Source organism: Panthera leo, chromosome F2 (assembly GCF_018350215.1).
Source record: "Panthera leo isolate Ple1 chromosome F2, P.leo_Ple1_pat1.1, whole genome shotgun sequence".
NCBI lineage: Eukaryota > Metazoa > Chordata > Mammalia > Carnivora > Felidae > Panthera > Panthera leo.
Genome location: NC_056695.1, coordinates 29497045 through 29524812, shown reverse-complemented (window position 1 = coordinate 29524812; position 27768 = coordinate 29497045). Strand labels below are relative to the sequence as shown.

Sequence of the window (27768 nt, the reverse complement as noted above, 5' to 3'; positions counted from 1 at the left end):
GTTACAACTGCTATACCAAGGAAATACAAAGGACCAGCAGAGACTACTATGCCAACAAATTGGACAATCTAGAAGAAATGGATAAACTTCTAGAAACATAGTATCTTCTAAGACCATGATGAAATAGAAAAATCTTAACAGACTGATTACTAGTAAAGTGATTCAATCAGTAATCAAAAAACTCTGAACAAACAAAAGTTCAAGACCAAGAGGTGATTTATACTGGTGATTTATACTAAACATTTAAAGATTTAATATTATCTTTTTCAAATTCTTTTTAAAAAAATAAAGGGGAGGGAATGCTTCCAAACTCATGTTACAAGACCAGTATTACTCTGATACCAAAATCAAACAAGGGCACCACAAAAAAGAAAATTACAGGCTAATATCCCTGTTGAACATAGATGCAAAATCTTCAACAAAATATTAGCAAACTGAATTCAACACATTAAAAGGCTCATACACCATGAGCAAGTAGGATTTGTTCCAGGGATACAAGGATGTTTCAGCATCTATAAATCAATTGCTGGGATACACCACATTAACAAAATGAAGAGTAAAAATTACATGATCTTCTCAATAGACCCACAAAACATTTGACAAAATTTAACATCCATTTATGATAAAAATCTCAACAAAGTGAGTATAGATTGAACATAGCTCAGCATAATAAAGGCCATATAGGACAAGCTCAAAGCTGAGATTATACTCAGTGGCAAAAATCTGAAAACTTTTCCTTTAAGATCAGAAGGAAGACAAGGATGTCCACTGTCACAATTTTATTCAACATAGTATTATGCTAGAAATCCTAGCCATAGCTTTTAAGGAGGAAGAAGAAATAAATGCATCCAAATTGGAAAGGAAGATGTAAAACTGTCACTATTTGTAGATGATGTGATTTTATATATAGAAAACCCTGAAGAACTAAGAACTAAGTTGGAACTAAGTTGGAACTAAGAAACGAACTCAGAGAGAGAGAGAGACAGAAAATCCCAAGCAGGCTCTGTGCTGTCAGTGGGGAGCCCCATGCAGGGTTTGATCCCATGAACTCCTGAGATTATGACCTGAGCCGAAATCAAGAGTCAGCTGCTTAGCCTACTGAGCCACCCAGGTTCTCCCTATTATAATTTTTTACGTAAAAAATAGTTTTTCCTAATAACCTCTATGCTAGATTGCAAGAAGAATCAGGTGACCAAAATCACTATAGGAAGTTGAAAGAACGACCTTTTTGAACAGAAATTTCTTTTAGAATAAGAATAAAGAGCTACAAAAAAAAAAAAAAATACTATCACTCAACATATGGCTAAAAGCACATTTTCAGAACCTCTTGAACACCCACCAAGCACTCATGTAACAAGAAATGCAAATAGCAGTCCCTGCTCTTTCTGTAAACCCTATCTTGGGTCATTTCAAACTGTCAAGCTGCTCCTCTCTCACTGCCAACCATCTCATTCCCATTCTAAGATGCTACTAGTCCATTGCTTACATGGAGTCAGATGTCCATTTTCCTCCTTCTCTGCCCCTCCCCTGCTTGTGTGCACTATCTCTCTCTCTCAAAATAAATAAACTTAAAAAAGATGTAATAGAAATGATGTAGTTTCATTGTATGCCTGTGTTTTTATGTTAAAATTAAGATACCTCAGGGGCGCCTGGGTGGCTCAGTCAGTTGAGCGTCTGACTTCGGCTCAGGTCATGATCTCACAGTCCGTGAGTTCGAGCCCCACATCGGGCTCTGTGCTGACAGCTCAGAGCCTGGAGCTTGTTTCAGATTCTGTGTCTCCCTCTCTCTCCGAACCTCCCCCATTCATGCTCTCTCTCTCTGTCTCAAAAATCAATAAAGGTTAAAAAAATTAAAAAAAAATTAAGATACCTCAAAGATCTTGTTTACCTTCAGTGATGAGTTGATGGCTTTATTGTTTAAAAAAATTTTTTGGCTGTTTCATTTAATCCCATACTTACTTCATTCAACAAATATTCACTGAGCTCCTACTCTTTGCCAGCTGCAAGAACATAGGTAAGAACAAGACTTGGAAAGAGTTCCTGTTCACACACTATTTGAGACAGATAGTAAACTCTGTGTTTACTGGTGGTGCATTACAGAGATAAGAATGGAAGAAGAAATATAGATAGATAGATAGATAGATAGATAGATCTCTAGCTATACTGATTTTAAAAAGAGAGACTATAAACTACTAATGTCAAGAATGAAAGGATGTCACTATAGATCTTACAGACTTTAAAAGGATAATCAGGACATACTATGTTAGTAGAGGATTTTATGCCAGTATGTTATGCCAGTACTTTTGATGGCTTGGAGAAATGGGAAAATTCCTTGAAAAACATAAATTAAATCTGACCACAAGAAGTAACAGAATATTTAACCCACCATCTGTTAAATAAATGGAATTTATGGTTAAGGACCTTTGCACATGGAAAACTCCAGGCTTGGATGGCTTCACCAGTGAAATCTATCAAATACTTAAGGAATAAATAATACCAGTCTTACAAAAACTTTTACCAAAAAAGAATATGGAATTTTCCCAGTACATTTTAAGAGATCAACATAACCCTGATACTGAAAATATCCAATGACCTTACAAATAAAGAACATTATAGACTTTCATGTAAATAGACACAAAAATACTAAACAAAATATTAGCAAATCAAATCTAGCCACATAAAAATGGATAATACATTATGATCAAAGTTTTCCCTCTCTGGGAATGTACTTTTGGTGAAATACTTGACAATTAACTGGTATAATTAATTACAGTAGTAGACTGAAAGGGAAAAGCCACATGATCATCTCAAGAAGTATGAAGAAAACAAAGTTCAACACCCATTTGTAATAAAAAAAAAATTCTCAACAAATTAGAAATAGGAGAGACATTCCTCAAACTGATAAAGATTGTATATAAGAAACCTATAATTAACATCATGCTTAATAGAAAAATCAGTTCACCAACATCAGGAACAAGCAAGTATGTGTGCTCTAACCCCTATATTCATTGTGTTGGAGGTTTAGCCAGTGTGATAAGGCAAGAAAAATACATGAAAGACATAAAGATTAGAAAAAAAAGAAAGTAAAACTGTCTTTCTTTGCAGATGATATGATCACATACAGAGAAACCCTTAAGGATTTTGACAAAACTACTAGAACTGATTAGTGAATTTAGCAAAGTAATAGTATACAAGGTTATTTTATAAAATTCAATTGCATTTGTAAAATAAAATTTTTTAAAAATTACAATGACATCAAAAACTAAACATTTGGGAATAAAATTAAATAAAAATGTACAAAAAAGTGTGTAAGATTAAAACACTGATAAGAGTAATTCAAAAGGACCTAAGTAAATGAATTGATATACCGTGTTCAATGAAAAGATTCAATATGGTTAAGATGACAGTTCTCCACATTGGGGCGCCTGGGTGGCTCAGTCAATTAAACATCCCACTTCGGCTCAGGTCATGATCTCATGGTTCATGAGTTTCAAGACCTGCCTCAGGCTCTATGCTGACAGATCAGAGCCTGGAGCCTCCTTCGGATTCTGTGTTTCCTTATCTCTCTGCTTCTCCCCTGCTCTCACTCTGTCTCTTTCAAAAATAAATAAACATAAAAAAAAAGATGTTAGTTCTCCACAAATGGATTTATAGATTCAGCATGGTCCCAGTCAGAATCTCAGCAAGAATTTTGCAGTAATTGACAAGCTAATATAAAATGGGTGGAAATGCAAAATAACTATAATAGTCAAAACAATTTTGAAAAATAAGAATAAAATTGGAAGACTTATTCTACTTGATTTTGGGACTTGCTATAAAGTGAGAGTAGTCTGGGGCACCCAGATGGCTCAGTCGGTTAAGTGACCAATTCTTGATTTCAGCTAAGATCATGATCTCACTATTGTGAGATAAAGGCCTGCATCAAGCTCTGGGCTGAGCATGGAGCCTTCTTGGGATTCTCTGTCTTCCTCTCTCTCTGCCCCTCCCCACTCTCTCTCTCATGCTCACTCTCTCTCTCTCAAAATAAATAAATAAACATTAAAAAATAATAATAATAAAGTGAGAGTAATCCAGACAATGTGCTCCTGGTGCTATACAATAGGTAGATTTAGGCAACAGAATAGAGAGCCCCAAAAGTAGACCCACGCAAAAATGGTTCAACAAAGGCACCAAAGAAATTGAGTGAAGTCTTTTCAACCACTACCCATATGGAAAGAAAAAAACCCAAAAAACCTGTACCCTTACCTTGTACCATACACAAAAATTAATTCAAAATGAATCAGATACAAATAGAGAAGTTAAAACTTACCAAGCTTCTCAAAGAAAACAGAAGAGATTATCTGCTATCTTAAGGTAGGCAAAGGTTTTTCAGATAAAAACTAGAAAGTACTAATGTAAAAGAAAAATAGATAAATTAGACAGTCAAAATTGAAGACATTTGCTCATCAAAAGACACAAGAAAATAGATCAATAATTAAGTGAATTTCCTTTGCTGTCACTTTCATCTTGGGATAGCCAAACATTAGATTCATTTAATGCCTACTTTGTACCAGCCACTTTGCTGAATGCAGAGAATATACTATTAAACAAGAAGGACGCAGTCCTCCTGGAACATTCAATTTGGTGGGAGAATAGTCAAACTAATAAATATTATGAAATGATAACTGCAAGGATAATGAAGGCATAGGACTCATATTGCAGTTTTCATTTTACAAATGTAGAAACCTGGAGTGGTTAATAATTTGCTAAGTTGCAAAGCCAGTCTAAGCTCATATTTGCTGACTCCTATTCTCCTGTCCCCCCTTTTTTTCCTGTTGTTTTAAGCAAAAAGAGTGGAATTTAAAACTTAAGCTTAGTAACTAGGATCAAGTAGTAAATGGTATTCATGTTTTTAGTTTACTACAAAGAGAAATAGAAGTGTAGCTATTTAAAGAAATTCCATTTTAATGTTGCTGTCTTAACAGCCTTGTTTTAAAATTAGTTTTTCAGACTCTGATACCAACACCAAAGTTAGGCAAGTTTCCCTAATTATATTCTCTTGTAATGTAATGCCCAGTGAGTTGGAAAGGAGAACTCTGCTCAGGCAGCCCCTCTAATCTTTGCTAAGTATTTTTGGTGTATCCTTTTTAAAAAGTTGGCAAAGTGGACAGGAAGGCACTGGCGAGTAGAAGCAGAGAAAAATATAGGACTTGGAGCTTATCACGTGGGAAAGAAGACTTTACTTTCTAAATATGTAATGGAAAATTAATGTTTTGTTCTTCTTTATACCCTTTGATGGGTGACAGCAAAACATTGATTATGTCTTGTGTTCTTAAAGTGTTTTACACTCTTTACGGTCATTCCATATATGGGACCTCTTATAATATCCTTTCAGTTTTATCAGAAGGCAACCATGGCAAGAGGTTAAATGGTTCTTTCAAGATCATGTAATAAATGACTTTGAGTTCTTTCTTTCTGATCTTCCTCCTTGTTTGTTTTTATCTCATTTGTCATGGGTTTGTAGATTTTCATGTTGATATCTTCCATTGAGACTCATTCTTGCTTTAGTCGGTTTACTCATGTGAAACTAGCGATACCCATCTTGTTTCTCAGTAACTTCCAGGCCATCATCATTGTGTCCCCTTCACCCCAAAATATCTGTTAATTCACAGTTGCCCCATCTTATTGGTACAAACCACACCCCCCCCCCAAAGTGCTTGTGTAGGAATAGAAACTCAGTAAACATTCAAATGAACAGAAAATGAAAGAACAAGCAAGTTATTGTATGGATTCTCTCTGATCATTTTCCCCTATCACCTTTCTTTTCAGTATCTCATCTATTACCACATCCTATTTGTGTTTCTGCCATGTTGTTCTCTTCCCCAATAATTATTATCTTCATTCCTATGGTATCCCCACTGCTTACTTTGTTTCCTTGCACTTCCTCCTCATTGAAGTCCATTTTTCACAGAATTGGAAATCTGACATTTGGAAATTGGAAAATTGATATTTCTATCTAAAATAATCCTAAGTTTGGTGTGCCTGGGTGGCTCAGTCGGTTAAGTGTCTGACTTTGGCTCAGGTCATGATCTTGCGGTTCGTGAGTTTGAGTCCCACATCAGGCTCTGTGCTGAACTCAGAGCCTGGAGCTCTGAACTCAGAGCCTGGAGCCTGCTTTGGATTCTGTGTTTCCCTCTCTCTCTGCCCCTCCCCTGCTCACACACACACACACACACTCTCAAAAATAAATAAACATTAAAATAAATAAATAAATAAAATAATCCTAGGTTTGACATAACTTTTTCTTATTATAGAGGCAATATTTGTAGAATATTTTTAAGTGCTGATGAGAAAAAAGGAACTAATAATCATCTAAAATTCCACTTATCTTTCACAGGTAACCACCATTCATTCATCTTGCTGTGTATATCCTCCCAGATCAACAGGAGTGCTATCACTTATAGGGAGATCACATATCTGGCAAACTATTCTTGGTGACCCACCCTAAAACAAAAAAACCAGCTAACAAGGCTAGAGTAGCTGAAAGAGACATCAAAATACAGCTCATACTTGCTTAAGTAAAATTAGAAAATATTTACTTAGTGCTGTGGTATGCAAAACACCATGCTAGGCGTGTCGGGAACTCAGAAATAGCAATAATTATTTTGTACTTCCTAGGAGTTTTCAGTCCAGTGAGAAACACGCACCCCTTACCTTATTCACTCTTAGTACAGTCCCCACAAATGTGGTTATGTGATTTCTTGGACTGCAGCAAATTAAAAGTCGGGAATTAGTAGGAAGAAAGTACATCTCCCTACCAACAGTCAGTGTCTGAAGAGCAACAAGCATCAACTGATGTTGATGGAGGATCTGGAATCTATATTTCAAGTACTGTGCTAGTGAGCATATGAAATAGGAAATTTTCCACTCTGGATCCATGTAATGTGGTAGCAAGGAGCTCCTGATGGCACATCACTCAGTATTGCAGTTTAATATTTCCATGACCTTGTACCATCAGGAAAAGTTTGTTATGCTCAGTAGAGAGACAAGAAGGCAACTAATACGTTTGAGAGAAATTTGCAACAAAAATTATTAAAGTTTATCAGTCAAAGGGGTAGAAACTTCTTTTATTAAAAACCAATTTATGTGGCATATGTCCACTAACATTGATGGGATTATTGCTTTTACCATGAGTACAACAACATGGAAGTACGTTCCCAATGATTTCACTCATTCCCAACAGTTGTCTAAGGGTTTGTGGCCTTCTCAGTAAGGCCCCATATTGCTCTCCTGACTTTCCTTTCCAGGTGCGGATCTCAAAGACCCAAGAGATGATATTCTAACCTTAGTGTGCAAAATATGTTGGACATATAACATATAGTGTGTTTTTCAAGGGGTCGCTATTGACAGAGGGCACTGGATTCCTTTCTTAGCTGTTGCTCTAAAAGTCAGAGTGACCTATAAAAAAATAAGTCCCAGCCCTCATGCGCCTCTTAACATACAGGGTCCTGAATAGGCAGGGGTTTTCTCTTTCAGCCTTTGCTGTCTAAATGGGGATCCTGAAAGATCCCTGCCAAAGTCAGCTGGAAAAAATAATTATGTCCCTGCCTTGCCTTTGGCTCACGCATTTTCCCTAGATCATGAGAATCAACTTGCCACTGTTTTCCAAAAATGAAACAATAGCCTGACCTAGGAGGCTGATGGCTAGGGACAATCAGGAAGCAAACCTGCTTTACTTGTCACCTGCTTTATGTCAGGCACTTTCCCATGGTCCCCATGTGAGGTGTTCCTGTCACATAGAGGAAACAAACATACTTGCAGATATTTATAGTACAGTCTTCTGAGTTCTGTAGTAGTGAGCTCAAACGTGTTCTGGGAACACAGAAAAGGGAAAGCTAACTACTTAGGGGAGTCCATGAAGGCTTTGGAGTAAATGATGTTAGAACTAATTCTAAAGGCTGACAAAGAGATTGTAAAGTGGAGAATGAGGTGAATGGTACTCCAAGCAGAAAGCAAGGCAAAACAACAAGGGAAGCACAGAGTGAGTGCAGAGACCAGGGGACAGAAAGGAGCCTGGTGGAAGGACAGGGAGATGAGGGTGTTAGAAGCAGCCATTAGCGTTAGGATATCGGCCTTGCTGACTTTGCTGGGGACACATCCTGCCAGTGTCATGCATCATATAAGAAGCATTTCAGTTTCGGGGCACCTGGGTGGCTCAGTCGGGTAAGCATCTGACTTTGGCTCAGGTCATGATCTCGCGGCCCGTGAGTTCGAGACCCGCGTCGGGCTCTGTGCTGACAGCTCAGAGCCTGGAGCCTGCTTCGGATTCTGTGTGTCTCTCTCTCTGCCCCTCCCCTGCTCGCACTCTGTCTCTCCTTCAAAAATAAATAAACATTAAAAAAAAATTTTTAAACAAGCATTTCAATTTCATAAGAAGGGTTTTTTTGGGGGAGGGAGGCGATTACATACTTTTTATCCCATGCTTGTATTGGGCATGAATTTTAAGTCGTGTGCTTATAAATACAGAAATAACAGACTGTGGAAAGATCACGATAGCCTACCCGTTCTGAAAAATGTGCAAACAGCTAAGTTTCTATGTTAGAGAATACTAACAGCAAACGAAAAAGACAAATTTCTGGTGAATTTAATCTCATACCATGCATGGAATATGAAGCTAATAATGGGCCTGTAATGAAAAAGCAAGCCACGATATTAACCACAATTAGGAATGAAGTTCCATATAGTACATGATTAAAATACAAATATGAATAAAGGTACAAAATCAGCAAAATCTCAATACATTTGAATAAAATGCCAGCAAGTTACCATTGCTTATTAATGCAAAATGATACTTCAGGAAAAACTGATAACGAAACATAACAAACTTAACTGAATCCCAGTGTTATGCTCATAGTTTTAAAAAAAGCAGATACTTTACCGGGAGCAAGACCAACTAAATTCTAAAAGGAAACATATTTCAATGAACATTAAAGCTATAGGACAGGTCCCCCGAATGTACAAAACTATCATAAAAGTTTTAATCTTCACCCTCAGACCGTAAAAATACATCATCTTCAGGGCCGGGTAAACAGAACCTGAAAATCCACCACCATTGCCAGAATCCCAAGGATCCCCTTCACTACTGGAACTCACTGCAGTGCAGATCGAGTCGGCCCCTATGTGCAGAACATCACCTCCCAGTCCCTTTGCAGAGTTTGGTTGCAAAGTTGGTAACTATTAAGGTAGAACTCAGTATTAAGTAATACTTTTGTCACTTTTGACCCACAGACTACAACAGTAATAAATTTAAAACTAGAGTGTGAGGTAAATAATAAATTCCACCTCAGCTGGACTAGATTTATTTGCTGTGCATGGCCTACTTCTGTGAAGAAGAGGACCCATGTGTTTCCTAGGATGTGTTGTGTCGCTGTTCTTACCACTGAGGAGGGTGGGGGCAGGGTAGCAGAGCGGTGCCTGGTAACCGTTAGCCACACTTCGCCTCTGGTGGTCCTCCTTCCATCTGTAATATGGTATCTGAAGCATAAAATGCATTTGAGGGTAAGGCTGTGCATCTAGATAAGTACTTAAGATTTTTCTGCATAAATGAGGTCGTCTGCCTTAGATTTGTTCAGATTTGCAGTAGCATTGTACGACAGATACGTTTGTGCCTTTTTTTCTCTGCATTCTCATGATGTTTCTGTTAGAACTATGTAATACTTAAATGTAGTGCCCACTTATTCTATGTACCTTTAACTAGATTTCATCTTTGTTATTTTTTTTTCTTTTTTGTAATTGGGCTATTTGTCTAATTGTTGAATTTTTTTTTTAGTTTAAATACTTCAGAATTTATTTTCTTTTTGTTTTGTTTTTATTTTTTTGATTTATTTTTTTTTTAATTTACATCCAAATTAGTTAGCATATAGTGCAACAATGATTTCAGGAGTAGATTCCTTAGTGCCCCTCACCCATTTAGCCCATCCCCCTTCCCACAACTCCTCCAGCAACTCTCAGTTTGTTCTCCATATTTATGAGTCTCTTCTGTTTTGTCCCCTTCCCTGTTTTTATATTATTTTTGTTTCTCTTCCCTTATGTTCATCTGTTTTGTCTCTTAAAGTCCTCATATGAGTGAAGTTATATGATTTTTGTCTCTCTCTGACTAATTTCACTTAGCATAATACCCTCCAGTTCCATCCACGTAGTTGCAAATGGCAAGATTTCATTCTTTTTGATTGCTGAGTAATACTCCATTGTATATATATACCACATCTTCTTTATCCAGTCATCCATCGATGGACATTTGGGCTCTTTCCATACTTTGGCTGTTGTTGATAGTGCTGCTATAAACATGGGGGTGTATGTGTCCCTTTGAAACAACACACCTGTATCCCTTGGATAAATACCTAGTAGTGCAATTGCTGGGTCATAGGGTAGTTCTATTTTTATTTTTTTGAGGAACCTCCATACTATTTTCCAGAGTGGCTGCACCGGCTTGCATTGCCACCAGCAGTGCAAAAGAGATCCTTTTTCTCCACATCCTCACCAACTGTTGTTGCCTGAGTTGTTAATGCTAGCCATTCTGACAGGTGTAAGGTGGTATCTCATTGTGGTTTTGATTTGTATTTCCCTGATGATGAGTGATGTTGAGCATTTTTTCATGTGTTGAGTGGCCATCTGGATGTCTTCCTTGGAGAAGTGTCTATTCATGTCGTTTGCCCATTTCTTCACTGGATTATTTGTTTTTTGGGTGTTGAGGTGATAAGTTCTTTATAGATTTTGTATACGAACCCTTTATCTGATATGTCATTTGCAAATATCTTCTCCCATTCTGTCGGTTGCCTTTTAGTTTTGCTGATTGTGGCCAAGATCAAAGAGGTTTTTGCCTGCTTTCTCCTTGAGGATTTTGATGGCTTCCTGTCTTACATTGAGGTCTTTCATCCATTTTGAGTTTATTTTTGTGTCTGGTGTAAGAAAGTGGTCCAGGTTCATTCTTCTGCATGTCACTGTCCAGTTTTCCCAGCACCACTTTCTGAAGAGACTGTCTTTATTCCATTGGATATTCTTTCCTGCTTTGTCAAAGATTAGTTGGCCATACGTTTGTGGGTCCATTTCTGGGTTCTCTATTCTGTTTCATTGATCTGAGTGTCTCTTCTTGTGCCAGTACCATACTGTCTTGATGATTACAGCTTTGCAGTATAGCTTGAAGACTGGGATTGTGATGCCTCCTGCTTTGGTTTTCTTTTTCCAAGATTGCTTTGGCTATTCAGGGTCTTTCCTGGTTCCATACAAATTTTAGGATTATTTGTTCTAGCTCTGTGAAGAATGCTGGTGTTACTTTGATAGGGATTACATTGAATATGTAGATTGCTTTGGGTAGTATCGACATTTTAACAATATTTGTTTTTCCTATCCAGGAGCATGGAATCTTTTTCCATTTTTTTGTGTCTTCTTCAATTTCTTTCATAAGCTTTCTGTAGTTTTCAGTGTATAGATTTTTCACCTCTTTGGTTAGATTTATTCCTAGGTATTTTATGGTTTTTTGTGTAACTGTAAATGGGATTGATTCCTTGATTTCTCTTTCTGTCGCTTCATTGTTGGTGTATAGGAATGCAACCAATTTCTGTGCATTGATTTTATATCCTGCAACTTTGCTGAATTCATGAATCAATTCCAGCAGTTTTTTGGTGGAATCTTTTGGGTTTTCCATATAGAGTATCATGTTGTCTGTGAAGAGTGAAAGTTTGACCTCCTCCTGGCTGATTTGGATGCCTTTTATTTCTTTGTGTTGTCTGATGGCAGAGGCTAAGACTTCCAATACTATGTTGAGTAACAGTGGCGAGAGTGGACATCTCTGTCTTGTTGCTGACCTTAGGGGGAAAGCTGTCAGTTTTTCCCCATTGAGGATGATATTAGCATTGGGTCGTTCATATATGGCTTTTATGATCTCGAGGTATGTTCCTTCTATCCCTACTTTCTTGAGGGTTTTTATCAAGAATGGATGCTGTAATTTGTCAAATGCTTTCTCTGCATCTATTGAGAGGATCATATGGTTCTTGTCCTTTCTTTTATTGATGTGATGAATCACATTAATTGTTTTGGGGATATTGAACCAGCCCTGCATCCCAGGTATAAATCCCACTTGGTCGTGGTGAATATTTTTTTAAATGTATTGTTGGATCTGGTTAGCTAATATCTTGTTGAGGATTTTTGCAGTCATGTTCATCAGGGAAATCGGTCTATAGTTCTCCTTTTTAGTGGGGTCTCTGTCTGGTTTTGGAATCAAGGTAATGCCGGCTTCATAGAAAGAGTTTGGAAGTTTTCCTTCCATTTCTATTTTTTTGGAACACCTTCAAGAGAATAGGTGTTAACTCTTCCTTAAATGTTTGGTAGAATTTCCCTGAAAGCCATCTGGCCCTGGACTCTTGTTTTTTGGCAGATTTTTTATTGCTAATTCGATTTCCTTACTGGTTATGGGTCTGTTCAAATTTTCTATTTCTTCCTGTTTCAGTTTTGGTAGTGTATATGTTTCTAGGAATTTGTCCATTTCTTCCAGATTACCCATTATATTGGCATATAATTGCTCATAATATTCTGTTATTATTGTTTTTATTTCTGTTGTGTTGGTTGTGATCTCTCCTCTTTCATTCTTGATTTTATTTATTTGGGCCCTTTCCTTTTTCTTTTTGATCAAACTGGTTAGTGGTTTATCAATTTTGTTAATTCTTTCAAAGAACCAGCTTCTGGTTACATTGATCTGTTCTACTGGGGTTTTCTTTTGTTTGTTTTGATAGCATTAATTTCTGCTCTAATCTTTATTATTTCCTGTCTTCTGCTGGTTTTGGGTTTTACTTGCTTGTTCTTTTTCCAGCTCCTTAAGGCGTAAGTTTAGGTTGTGTATCTGAGATCTTTCTTCCTTCTTTAGGAAGGCCTGGATTGCTATGTACTTTCCTCTTATGACCGCCTTTGGTGCGTCCCAGAGGTTTTGGGTTGTGGTGTTATCATTTTCATTGACTTCCATACACTTTTTAATTTCCTCCTTTTTTTTTAATTTTTTTTTTTTTTTTTTTTTTTTTTCAACGTTTATTTATTTTTGGGACAGAGAGAGACAGAGCATGAACGGGGGAGGGACAAAGAGAGAGGGAGACACAGAATCGGAAACAGGCTCCAGGCTCTGAGCCATCAGCCCAGAGCCTGACGCGGGGCTCGAACTCACGGACCGTGAGATCGTGACCTGGCTGAAGTCGGACGCTTAACCGACTGCGCCACCCAGGCGCCCCTTTAATTTCCTCCTTAACTGCTTGGTTAGCCCATTCATTCTTTAGTAGGATGTTCTTCAGTCTCCAAGTATTTGTTACCTTTCCAAATTTTTTCTTGTGGTTGATTTCAAGTTTCATAGTGTTGTGGTCTGAAAATATGTACAGTATTACCTCGATCTTTTTGTACTTATTTAGGGCTGATTTGTGTCCCAGTATATGGTCTATTCTGGAGAACGTTCCATGTGTACTGGAGAAGAATGTATACTCTGCTGCTTTAGGATGAAATGTTCTGAATATATCTGTTAAGTCCATCTGGTCCAGTGTGTCATTCAAAGCCATTGTTTCCTTGTTGATTTTTTTATTAGATGATCTGTCCATTGCTGTGAGTGGGGTGTTGAAGCGCCTGCTAGTATGGTATTATTATCGATGAGTTTCTTTATGTTTCTGATTAATTGATTGATTGATTTGGATTTTCCCACATTTGGCGCATAAATGTTTATAATTGTTAGGTCTTCTTGGTGGATAGACCCCTTGATTATGATACAGTGCCCTTCTGCATCTCTTGAAACAGTCTTGGTTTTTAAATCTAGATTGTCTGATATAAGTATGGCTACTCTGGCTTTCTTTTGTTGACCATTAGCATGATGATGGTTCTCCATCCCGTTATTTTCAATCTGAAGGTGTCTTTAGGTCTAAAGTGGGTCTCTCATAAACAGCATATAAATGGATCTTGTTTTCTTATCCATTCTTTTGTGTCTTTTGATTGGAGCATTGAGTCCATTGACATTTAGAGTGAGTACTGAAAGATATGAATTTATTGCCATTATGATGCTTGTAGAGGTGGAGTTTCTGGTGATGTTCTCTGGTCCTTTCTATCTATATATATCTATCTATATCTGTATCTCAATAGATATCTGTATCTATATGTATATCTCAAAAGATTAGAAAGATATCTATCTATCTATCTATATCTATATATACATTTTCGTTTTTTCTCCCCTCAGAAAGTCCTGCTTAAATTTTTTGCAGGGCTGGTTTAGTGGTCACAAACTCCTTTGATTTTTGTTTGTCTGGGAAATTTTTTCTCTCTCCTTCTATTTTGAATGACAGCCTTGCTGGATAAAGAATTCTTGGCTGCATATTTTTCTGATTCAGCACACTGAATATATCCCACCACTCCCTCTGGCCTGCCAAGTTTCTGTGGATAGGTCTGCTGCAAACCTGATCTGTCTTCCCTTGTATGTTAGGGACTTTTTTCCCTTGCTGCTTTCATGATTCTGTCCTTGCCTGAGTATTTTGTGAATTTGACTATGATATGCCTTGTTGATGGTCAGTTTTTGTTGAATCTAATGTCCTCTGTGCTTCCTGGATTTTGATGTCTGTGTCTTTCCTCAGGTTAGGAAAGTTTTCTGCTGTGATTTGCTCACATAACCCTTTTACCCCTATTTCTCTCTCTTCCTCTTCTGGGACCCCTGTGATTCTGATGTTGTTCCTTTTTAATGAGTCACTGATTTCTCTTAATCTTAAATCGTGCTCTTTTGCCTTCATCTCCCTCTTTTTTTTCTGCTTCATTGTTCTCTAGAAGTTTGTCCTCTGTATTGCTGATTCTCTGTTCTGCCTCATCCATCCTTGCTGCCACTGCATCCATCCGTGATTGCAGCTCAGTTATAGCATTTTTTATTTCATCCTAGCTGTTTTTTACTTCTTTTATCTCTGCAAAAATAGATTCTAATCTGTTTTCAACTCCAGCTAGTATTCTTATTATTGTGATTCTAAATTCTGGTTCAGACATCTTGCTTGTATCCGTGTTGGTTAAATCCCTGGCTGTCATTTCTTCGTGCTCTTTCTTTTGGGGTGAATTCCTTCATTTTGTCATTTTGTAGGGAGAAAAGGAATTAATGAAGTAGAGAAATTGAAATTAAAAAAATTAAAATTGAAAAATTAAAATTAAAAATTAAAAACACACACACACAAAAATTGAATAGATGATGCTAGATCCTAGGTGTTTTTTGGTCCGGGTGTTGAAAGTGGTTTGAGAGATTAAAGAAAAAAAGGAGGGGGGGGGAAAGGAAATCATTTGAGAATTTGAAAAAATTAATGCACTGAAGTAGACTAAAATGAGACGATGGGGTAAAATAGAATTTGAAAAAATAAACACAAAAGTAAAGAATATAGCAGAAAAAATTAAAGAAAAATATTTTTAATAAAAATTAAAAATAAATATGAATTTTTTCGTTTTCTGTATTTAAGAAAAAGAAAAGAAACAAAAAAGAGAAAAAAGATTAAAAAAAAGAAATGAAAAAAGAAAAGAACCATTTGAAAATTTGAAAAAGTGAATACACTGTAGTAGACTAAAATAAAATGATGGAAGTAAAATAGAATTTGAAAAAATTTACATAACAGCAAAAAATATAGTAATAAAAATTAAATAAGAATATTTTTAATAGAAGTTGAAAGTAAAAATGAAGTTTTTCTCTTTCTGCATTCAAGAAAAAGAAAAGAAATAAAGGGAAAAAAGAAAAAGGAAAAAAAGGAAATTGTTTGAAAATTTGAAAAGGTGAGTACACTAAAGTACACTAAAATAAAATGATGGAAGTAGGATTTGAAAAAATTTACACAAAAGTAAAAAATATAGTAATAAAAATTAAAGAATGATATTTTTAATAAAAATTAAAAATAAAAATGAATTTTTTCTCTTTCTGTATTCAAGAAAAAGAATTGTAAAAGAGAAAAAGGAAAAAGAAAAAAAAGAAAGAAAATTGAATAGATGAACATGCTAACAGATTGACGTAGGATTGAAATTACTTTGTTTTTCCCTAGAAGTCAGTCTATGTAGCCCTTTATAGTCCATAAATTAAGCGGGCAGTGAGACTTGTGTTCTTAAAGAGCGAAGTTGGCCCAGTTGGGCGGGGCTCAGTGTAACAGCTCTGCTCTCCACTAGATGGCGCTACTAGCCTACTGGGGTGGATTGCTGCGGGGCTCGTAGGTGCGTATGCGCATGCGCGGGATTGGTGAAAATGGCGCCAGCCAGCTACCCAGTCTGTTCTCCTGTCCTCCGTCTTCAGCTCTCATCCGCTCCCCACTTCTTCACTCTCCGTGACCAGGCCCCAGGCAGTATCTCTCTCCCGAGTTTTGTCTCAGATGCGGCTGTTTTCCCCGGCCTCTTACTTCCGAAGGACTCCAGCTTTGACCCATTCTGCGCCTCTGCGGGAGGGTCTCACTGAGCAATGGCTCACTGAGAATGGTCTCACCGAGAATATCAGCTGCACCCAGGTACGCCTTCTGGACTCTGTTGTTGCCGGTGCCCCAAGACTGTGGCCAGGTGCCAGCTGGCCCCAGAAAATGTTCACGAGACAGTGTAGCAGCAGCATCTCAGGGATTATGGAAAATCACAACACATATCTGGCACCACCCTTAATGACCACACCCCAGTACCAGCGAACATGGCCGCCTTCTGGGGTCTGCTGGGACCAGGTGGCTTCAACAGTTTCTACCAAATGTCCTTCCAGCAGTGGAACTGCTTTTCCTTGTGTGGCCCAAGAACCTCCCAGCCAGACCCCACTCTGCTCCTGGGGATTCGCCCTTCCCACCAGTGCACCACCAGGTATCAAGCTGTGGAGTTGCAGCCTTTGCACTCCCCTTGTTTACAGTCTTAATGGAATTTAAACTCTCTCCTTTCTCCCTTTTTAGTTTAGTCCCTTTGGCTGTTTCCAATTTTCCACTTTCTCTCCAGCTGCTTTTGGGGAGGGGTGCTTTTCCCCTATCCACCCCCACCCCTCCCAGCTGAGCTCTCTCAGCTTGGAAAAGCACATCCCTTCCTGCACCTTCTAGCTCCCCAAGTTCACTTCCCCACGCGGCATACCTGCTGAATTCTGTAGTTCAGGTTGTGCAGATTGTTGTGTTAATCCTCCAGTCAGTTTTCTAGGTGTGTGGGATGGTGTAGTGTTGGTCTGGCTGTATTTCATGGACGCGAGACACACAGAAAGCTTCCATTCTGTTCCACCATCTTGACTCCTCCTCTGAGTTTTTTTTAAAGTAAGCTCTATACCCGGTGTGAGGCTTGAACTCACAACCATGAGATCAAGAGTCATATGCTCTTCTGACTGAGCCAGGCAGGCACCCTGATCTTTATTATTTTAATCCCCCAGTAAGATATGGAACAGTAGTGATTGCTTTTTTTTAATTATCTGTGTTAAGTATTATGGCACAGTAGAAGATTCAGAGGCCCGAGTCTTATTTTTTATGTAGCTCTTAACCGTGCAATCTTGAGTAAATTGTGCTTGTTCCTTTATTCACCTGTAAAACAGAGGTGGACTATGTGTCTTTTTCATTTTTTTTAGCTTTAAAAAAACTTCAAAAGATAATTAAAAATTCACTCACAGTTGTAAGAAATAACACAGAGAGACCCTGTATAACCTTCACCCAGTTTCCTCCAAGAGTAACATCCTGCTTAACTACAGTACAGTATCACACCCAGGGAACTGATACGGATATAATCCACTGACCTTATTCAGATTTCAGCAGTTTTACATGCGCCTGTGTTTGTACGTGCATGCAATATTATCACATGTGTAGATTTTTGTCACTAACACCACAGTGAAGATAGATATCGTTCCCATCACAAGGATCCCTCCTGTTGCCCTTTTATGGAGACTACTACCTCTTTCCCACCCCTACGTCCCTAACCCCTAGGAATCACCAATCTGTTTTCCATGTCTATAATTTTGTCCTTCAAGAATGTTATATAAATGGAATCATATGGTGTATAACCTTTTGAGATCTACTCTTTTCACACAACATAGTTCCCTTGAGATCCATCCAAGTGCTAGAGAAGGTAATCGAGAGGACATGGCCTCCAGCTGACCTCAGAGCTGGACCTAGGCAATCAGAGACTCCTCACCTCCTCCCTTGTTCTTGGAATGTAAATACACATTCTGCTCACCATTCCCACACTAGGAGCTGTTTTAAGGATGTAGGTTTGAGAGAGGAAGGTGTTATTGAGACCATCTGGATGGTATATGTGATTGAACCCAGTTAAGGCCTCGTTTAAGCTTTTAAGATCCTGGTGGGCAGATGTGGAGATCTACTTGTCTCGTGGCTGCCCAAGATAAGCCTGGATTGTAAGTTCCCTTGCTTGTTAACCTGCTCCCTCCCTATCTGGAATTGTCTGCCTCTTTCTTCAGTCTTTCCTGCCCTCTATATATCAGGGCCAGTTTCACATTTCCCTTGGGAAGCTCCTGAGGTTTTTTGAACCAACACCAAGTTGTTGCGTTTCTTTCCACATCAACATATTAACATTTTTGGTTCTAAACTTTGATATGACCTCAAGGAGCCCGGGTGGCTCAGTTGGTGGAGCATGCAACTCTTGATCTTGGGGTTGTGAGTTTGAGCCCCACATTGGGTGTAGAGTTTACTTAAAAAAATAAATTAAAAAAATTTAAAACATTTTTTACATCCATGGATGTACCACAGTTTAAGTGAAGGACATTTCTGTTTTTTCTGTTTGGGGCTATTATGAATAAAGCTACTGTGGACATTCATGTAAGTTTTTCTTTCTCTTGGATAAACTCCCAAGAGTACAATTGCTGGATCAGTTATGGTTAAGTGCATGTTTAGTTTTTTAAGAAGCTGCCATAGTTTTTCCATAGTGACTGTGTCATTTTATATTCACACCACCTATGTTTTTCAAGTTACTATTTATAGAACATGTGAGGTGTAAGTTGAGGTTCATGTTTTTGCCTATGGATGACCAGTGCTTCAGCACCATTTGTTTTAAAAAGCTGCCTTTCCTTCATTGCATTGCTTTCCCACCTTTGACAGAAACCAGTTGGATGTATTTATGTGGGTCCATATTTGGGCTCTTAGCTCTGCTCCATTGGTCTGTGTGTCTCTCGCTCTGTCAATATCACACTGTCTTGAGTAGAGTAGCTATAAAACAAGCCTTTACCTTTGTGTGTGGTAGAGTGACTCCTCTCACTTTATACCTTTTTTTTTTATTAAAAATGTTTTAGGTGTTCTAGGTATCCTGTGCCTTTCCATATACATTTTATTTCATTTCATTTCATTTTTAAAATGTTTATTATTTATGAGAGAAAGAGAGCACAAGTGAGGGAGGGGCAAAGAGAGAGGGGGGAAAGAGAATCTAGGCCAGCTTTGTACTGACAGGAACAAGCCTGATGCAGGGCTCAAACTCACCAACCGTGAGATCATGACCCAAGCCAAAGTTGGATGCTCAACCAACTGAGCCACCCAGGTGCTCCTGCATACACATTTTAGAATGAGCATGTCTATGTGTATAAAAATCTTGCTAGTGTTTTGATAAACCTATATATCAGTTTGTGGAGAATTGACACTTTTACTGTATTGAGTCTTCCAACCCATTGCCACGATAACGTCTCTCCATTTATTTAAGTCTTCCTTCATTTCTTCAGTAGACTTTCATATTTTCAGAAAACAAATCCTGTGCATGTTTTCACTAGACTTATACGTAAGTATTTTATTTTATTTGGAGTGATTGTAGTTGTGTTTTATTTTTTGTAATTGTGTTTTAAATTTCAGTTTCCATGGGTTTGTTATAAGTATACAGAAGCACATTCTTATTATTCTTGTATTCAGTGATCTTACAGAGCTAGATATCTTTAGAAGTCCTTTTAGCTCTGAAATTCTGAAAGAATATTGACCAATTATTCCTTATTTCCAATGAAGATTGAAAGAGTGGAAGCCAGGTTAAGTTTTTTAGGAGTGGAAACCAGGTTAAGCCCAACCAAAAGAAGAACTTATTACCCAGAAACATGACTGCTTCAATAGACTACTTAGAAAATACTTCCTTCTTTGAGAGCTCTGATGATGGTATAATTAGTTTTTTTGTGGAAGACATACTGCTTGACTTTAGATAATCTATTTAGTACCCAGTAAACCCCAAATATCTCTTGATTCATTAAAAAAATATACCAATAACAGCGTTCTCAGAGTAGATTTAAGGTGTGTGTGTGTGTGTGTGTGTGTGTGTGTGTGTGTGTGTTAAGTCTCTGTATTTTAAAAGCTGGGTTACTCAATAAATTGAAATGCCTTTTAGTACATTTCCTCCAAGATAAAATATCAATTTATTTTAATGTGTCTGCTAGAAACTACATGTGGGTTTCACTCAAGAGCAACTACTAAAAAACACCACTGAAGAGCATGCAAGTCATTAGTCAGTGAATTGAACATATCAGTGATATCAGTATGGCCCTAGATTACCTAGGTAGGGATGTAAATCTCTGCAAAACCAAAAGGCTGATTTAGTCATGCATGATTCATGAGCAGCACTTCCGGAAAAGACTCAGGGAATAAGGTAGCTTCATGGCCCAGCTTCAGAATCTTGCATATTCAACACAACACCCAGCAGTATAAAACAAAGAGACATTCTCCTTTTATTTATTTACTATTGCTGGACATGAATAGTGCCACATAGTTTTTAGTACAGCAGAGGTTAGGAGCTTAACCATTTTACTTTAGGAATTTTTATTAAAAACTTCTAAAATTAAGGTACACACCTCCCTCCCCCGATCAAGATGAACCCGATGATTTAGGAGCATCGCATACTGGGGTTTTAACATGAAGACTCTGTGTCATTCAGCGACATTAACCACTGAGTAAAATAGCCTCAGGTCGCTGTAATTTTCAGATTTTTTTGTATTCTTCCTCTGTGTTGGGATTTTCGAGTGTGTCTCTTCTGCTTTGAAATCTTACCCCATAAGCAAATCTAAATTCATGGTTCTGAGGATAGTTCCTTACCATTTTACTGATAGTGAATGCAAAATCTTTAAGACGGTTCCTTCATCAGTGCTGAAAGACCGTCTAAATTCTCGGCCATGTTTGCAGAAGTTTAGATGTGTGGAATATCCCATCCTTAAAAGAGGAATGCAGAGTATTAGAGCATGGTAGCTCTTTTTTTGTTCTGATACAAGCCAGGCAATTAGTGTGAGAAAGGTAAATAGCACAAGTCCCACAGCACTGCTTTTAATCAGATGCTTGAACTTCATAAATGTAGCCAAGACTCTTCTTATCAGCAGGGTCAGACTCCGGTGTGAGGAAATTGAAGTGCAAGCGCAGGAAATGTTCTGCATTAGATTTGGCATTGAGCAGGGCCCTCCTGATGACTATGTTTGCGTGGAGCTCTGTGGGATCAGGATCACTGTAAAAAGGAAGGGTGTGGCATCAGTGCTGTAGGGCTATATGTTACTAAATAATATGTGTCATTTTATGAATATTAGTTTTTGGTGGTCTTCAAGAGGCTAAAACTTTATGAAGGGGAGCCTAAATATATAATAAGCACATAGAATAGGTCCTCTATAACTTCCATTCTTTTATCTTCATGGTTGAGTACCTCACGGGCTCCATGTGTTCTTGAAATCAAAGTCGAGAAATAGTCCACATTCAGAAGCATTTTTTAAAACTAAGAGTTTGATCATCTTCACATAAAATTTTAATAGCATAGTTAGTTTGGAGGTAGATTTTTAAAATTTGAAAACTCCAAGATGAAGTAAAACGAGAAAAACATCTTTTGTTTTCCCGTCTTTGAACCTTTAAATGCGTCGTCAGATCCTCACTGCCAGAGTGGGATGCTAAATTGACTACTCTGCCAGTACCTGGTTGTCATTGCGGTAAGGAAGTGAAGACCACAAGTTCTTCTCGCTGGCTCCCTCTCCTTCGCCTCCCTCCAGATCAAACCTGGCATCCATTCCTGTTGATTTTACTTTCTCAGAATTTCTCAAGTACGTCTCCTCACCATTGCAGCCACCACCATCCAGGCATCTCTCTACCAGGCTACTGCTTGCCGCCTCATAGCTGGTCTCTCCATGTATTAGGTTCCTGTTGCCACTGTAGCAAATTACCACAAACTTAGTGGCTTAAAACAACACAGATTTATTCTCTTACTGTTTTGGAGGCCAGAGGCCTAAATGGTTGTCACTGGGCTAAAGTCAAAGTATGGGTGGTGTTGGTTCCTTCAGGAGGCTCTAGGGGTGAATCCGTTCCCTTGCCTTTTTCAGCTTCCGGTGGCCATATGTATTCTTTGTTTTGTACGCCCTTCCTCTTCAGAGCACATTGCTATACTCTCTGCCTCTGTCATTACATGCCCTTCTCCACTCTGAAATCTCCCTTGTGATTGTATTTAGAGCCCACCTGGATAATTCTGGATACTCTCCCTGTTGCAAGATCTTTAACTTAATCACATCTGTAGAGTTATTAAGGTGATATTTACAGGTTCCAGGGATTAGGATGAGGATGTCTTTGGGAGCCAGTATTCAGCTTACCACACCCTGCCACACTCAGTCTCTCGGCAGTTCCCCTTGACACAGTAGCCAGAGCAAATAGTGTATCTGATCTATAACCCCTTCTTCCCCCAGTTTAAACCCCATCCATGGATTCCATAGTCTTAGGATCAGGACCACATTTTTTACCATTTCCTCTATGGCCTTAGTTTTCTAAGGCTGCCGTAACAAAATAACATAGACTCGTTGCTTTGGCAACAAAAATTTATATTCTTACAGTTCTGGAGGCTCAAAGTCCACAATCAAGGTGCTGGCAGCCTTAGTTTCTTCTAAGGTCTCTCTCCTTGGCTTGCAGATGGCCACCTTCTTGCTGTGTCTGCACATGATCATCCCTTGGTCTGTGTGTTATCTGTGTCCTATCTCCTTATAAGGACACCAGTCAGATTAGGGTCTACCCATATGACCTTATTGTACCTTAAGTACCACTTTAAAGACCCTATGTCCAAATATAGTCATATTCTGAGGTATTGGGGGGTTAGGATCTCAACATGTGAGTTTTGGGAGGACACAGTTCAGCTCATAATGTGTGGTCTGGGCCTCTCCATCTCTTTGGTTTTATCTCATACACTACACCATCCCTTATTCTGGTCTCCAGCTTTGGTGACTTTTTTTCTCCAAGTTTTTAAACTTGCCATGCCTTTCTGTCATAATAGCCTTTCGTCTAAATAGCTCCACCTCTCATCACTTCCTGCTATTGACTGATGGTATATGGAGATGGGCCTATGAGAGGTAATTAGATTTAGATAAGGTCATGGAGGTGGACACCAATGATAGAATTGATGTCCTTATAAAGAGATGAAGATCCCAAGAGCTCTCCCTCTTTGCCATGTAAGGACACAGCTCTCTCTGAACCAGGAAACTAATCCTCACCAGACACCAAATCCCCCACTCCTTGATCTTGGACTTCTCAGCTCAAGAATTGTGAGGAACAAATATTTGTTGGTTAAGCCAACTAGTCTATGACATTTTTGTTATAGCAGCCCAAACCAACACAGATACTTTCTCACAGTTATCTTCCCAGACTCTCTAATTTTTCTCCTTCTATGTGTTCATAGCTTTTCCACATACGTCTGTATCAGAGCATTTGCTGCAGTTGTAATATTGTTTATGCTTGTGTAATTCATTTATTAAGGCCCCTCAGTCCCACTAATCTGCAAGCTCCATAAGTGTACTGACCTTTTTACCTTTTTATTTTTTTTAACTTTATTTATTTATTTTGAGAGAGTGTGTGTACATGAGAGCAGGGGAGGGGCAGGAGAGAGAGGATCCCTAGGGGACTCTGTACTGTCAGCACAGAGCTCATTGAGGGGCTCAAACTCACACTCACAAACTGTGAGGTCATGACCTGAGCTGAAACCAAGAGTCGGATGCTTAACTGCCTGAGCCACCTAGGCACCCCTGTACCTTTTTAGTGTATACACACACACACACACACACACACTCACACATTATTATGCTCTTTGTCTACAATACCAAGTAAAAATATTTATTGAATGAATATTTTTCAAGCAAACACCCTTTTCAAAGATTTACTAAAATATCTTCATTTCTTATTATCACTGGGAGAAAGGAGACTGTTGTATGTGTGGGTCGGAATAAATATTCAAGCTTTAGAATTTTTATCTTTGAAGCTTTTATACAACCTCTTTATAAAGAGTTCCATGAGAATGATCTTTAAATAAGAAAACTAGGAGGTATTTTAGTTGGGAATTAATGTATTAACATATACTTAAAAATTGTGTGTTATACAGAGATACAGAAGGTGTTTATATAGTGTCTATCACTTGTCTGCTGTTTTCCTGGAAGAATGTACATGTTTCTGGCTGTAAACAACTTATTTGCCTTTCGAAGCTAGAGAATAAATTGTGGCTTATTCATATTTTACCTTCTTTTTATAGAATATCTTCAAGTAGCTAACATATGAGCAAAAAGTTTTGGCTTTTAAAAAAACAGAATATGTGACCTTTGACATTCATAAACACGTATCTTTACACTGTGTAAGGTCCTGTGAAAAGCACTACTTGGCTGCCAGCCAAGTTTCATTTCTTATACCAGGAGTGTTAGGGCCACATGGTGTGTTTTCAAGGAGAATGTTAGCTTACAAAGCTTGTAAACCACTGACAAAATCCCGTCTCCTACAAATTCTGTCTTTGAAAGCACTAAATTAAATAGCACCCTTCTAGAATATGCGAACGAATACAAAGTTCCTACCTTACTAAATCAGTGAAGTTTAATATAAGTTCCTGTTTTAAAAAAAAAAAACTGTAAGAGGAGTTAGTCCATAGGCCAAATATATAAGGAATATTGGTGGAAAATAGTTTCTTCTACATGATTAGCAGTGGTAAACAGCCACGGGTACGTTTTAGCAACAGCCAGAGTAGGGTCCTCTTTTGGCTCATTTCCTAAGTTGAAGATGAAAGCACACATCAGCAGGTGAGAAGGTAGACCTCTGTTTGGCATGTTGCCTAGCTTGCAGGCCTGTCCTCTGTCTCTGCTAAGGAGACTCATGTAGGATTCCATTGCTCTGAGGAAGATTGCTGCTGATGTTGAATGAGCTCTGGGACAAAGAGTCAAGCAAGAAATGAAGTACCATTGCTGAGCACTTACTCTCCCTGCTCATCTTTCACTGTGGTTCCTATTTCCTGGGCTCTTCTGAGTCAGGATAGAGCTCAGCAAGTGGGTGATATGGACAGTGGTCAGAGACATTGATGGCACCCCAATGGGCTCACTCCAAGCACCAGCTTTTAAGCAAGTGAGATGGATTTAGTGACCTGTTCCTGATTATTTATTGCTCTTTCTGTTTTTCTTATGACCCATTTCCCACTGTAGGCTCCCAGAAGCCTTACCTATGGCTGTCCCTGGTGGCCCATACTGTTCTTTCTGAGCAGAGCTCCATGGTCCTACATGGGGGCCTCCTTTTCTATGTGTTTGTAATCCCTTTTACACACTAAGCCTATGTCAGGTTGCTATAACCCTTTGTCTTTCATTAGCCATCACACTGGATATTGATCACTCTCACAAACTAATTCTCAATAAGGTGTTGCCAGAGAGCAAGGGCTATAGTTCATTGCCTATTTACCATACTTTATTAGATATTTCCATTTAATCCTTTCTACCAACCTGTTATCCCTATTTTACAGAAGAGGACCAAACCTTAAAGTGCAGAAAGAGTGAGGACTTGATTCCAGTTTTATATGATTTCATACACACACACACACAAAGCATTAGACTCCTTTTCCTGGGAAATTTATAATTTAAAGGTTGACGTAAATATTACTTAATCCCATTGTTAGAATTTCTGGCATTATCCTTAGCCATTGAGATATAGATCTCGACCAGGGATCTTTCTATCACCTCCAAGTTGTAACACATAGGTAGCTGCCTACTTAAATGATGTTTTTTTTTTTGTTTTTTTTTTAATTTTTTTTTTAACGTTTATTTATTTTGGGGACAGAGAGAGACAGAGCATGAACAGGGGAGGGGCAGAGAGAGAGGGAGACACAGAATCGGAAGCAGGCTTCAGGCTCTGAGCCATCAGCCCAGAGCCCGACACGGGGCTCGAACTCACGAACCGTGAGATCGTGACCTGAGCTGAAGTTGGACGCCTAACCAACTGAGCCACCCAGGCGCCCCTTAAATGATGTTTTTAAAGGTTTAAAAGTGTAACTAAGGGGCGCCTGGGTGGCTCAGTCGGTTAACATCCGACTTCAGCTCAGGTCATGATCTCATGGTTTGTGAGTTCAAACCCCACATCAGGCTCTGACAGCTCGGAGTCTTGAGCCTGCTTCAGATTCTGCGTCCCCCTCTCTCTTGGTCCCTCCCCTGCTCACACTCTGTCTTACTCTCTCTCTCTCAAAAATAATTAACATTAAAAAAAAAGGTTAAATAAATAAATAAATAAATAAATAAATAAATAAAAGTAACTAAGAACAATCATTTATTAGAAATCATTTTTATATGGTATGCTAAAGTTATAAAATCTTTCTTACTTGATTCTCTGAATAATGTGGATTCTTGGGGGTTAAGAGTAGAAGTGGGTAGTTTAGACTGGAAGGTATTGTAGTAGTCCAGGTGAAAAATGATGTTGGCAATAGAAAAAGAGAGAAGTACGTAAATGAAAAATATGTGCTGGGGGTAGCAGACAGAAGAGGCTACAAAGACCAAAAATATGGAAATCCAGAAATAGATGGAGGTGTGGTAAATACTGTAGATTGGTTCATTCAACACCTCTGCCATCCCCTTCTCTATTATTTTCCTATGCTGGTGTGGCCAGAATTCCCAGAATACCTTGCAGCTAGGACTTTGTGTGACTTAGGTTGTGCCAACACAGCGCTTCCACATGCAGCCTGTGACAAGAGGCACAAGCAAAACAGTGAGGGGTTGCCATGTGCAGAAGAGATCTTCTGACAGACTGTCAAAGTTTTCTGGTGCTGCTGGACCATCTGTCATGGAAGTTCTGGTTTTCAGTACCTGTTGTCATGGGATCTGAGTGGCAGGGGGGCAGTGTTGTGGTACTTTTTCCAGTTCAGTTTTGTGATGGCCTTTTCTCCTGGCCATGTGCTTCCTGCTCATCTGCAACAGTGGTTTCTCTGTGGAGTTGTCCTGTTGAACACCCCCCAGTCTGACTGTCTAGGCTTCTTGGAGATTTATGAACTGTCAATAACTCTCTTTCTGTTTAAAATTTTTTTTTTTTCCAACGTTTTTTATTTATTTTTGGGACAGAGAGAGACAGAGCATGAACGGGGGAGGGGCAGAGAGAGAGGGAGACACAGAATCGGAAACAGGCTCCAGGCTCCGAGCCATCAGCCCAGAGCCTGACGCGGGGCTCGAACTCACGGACCGCGAGATCGTGACCTGGCTGAAGTCGGACGCTTAACCAACTGCGCCACCCAGGCGCCCCTCTCTTTCTGTTTAAACTAGCTAGATACTTCTGTTGTTTTATTCTGCAAATAAGAATTAGGACTTGTCCTGCTATCACAAAGCCAAGACAAGATGATGCTTCGAGAAGGCTAATTGTGTTTAGTACTGTTGAGAATGGAAATTTCAAGGTGAGAATTTATGAAATTCAGTGAATATAGTTCACTGTGACTCTAGCAAAAGCATCTTTTCTTTCAGTGGAAGTAGAAATCAATTACAGTAAGTCAGAGGTAGGGAATAGCAGGTAGGGAAGTGAAGACAGCTAGTGTGGACATCTTTATGGGGACCTTGACTGTGACGGGGAA

The 27768-nt window shown here is 38.7% G+C and overlaps 1 protein-coding gene across 2 annotated transcripts in view; it reads left to right on the top strand.

Moving 5' to 3' along the window:
• Positions 1–27768, top strand: part of ZNF704 (zinc finger protein 704) — a 233163-nt gene that overhangs the window by 13376 nt on the left and 192019 nt on the right. Inside the window, exon 1 of one of the 2 annotated variants that reach the window (XM_042923612.1) lies at positions 16418–16505. The exons of the other annotated variant lie outside the window; for it this stretch is intronic. The gene's annotated coding sequence lies outside the window, so the exon portion shown is untranslated. Of the gene's footprint in view, positions 1–16417; positions 16506–27768 lie in introns of those variants that run through there. 2 annotated transcript variants of the gene reach the window in all.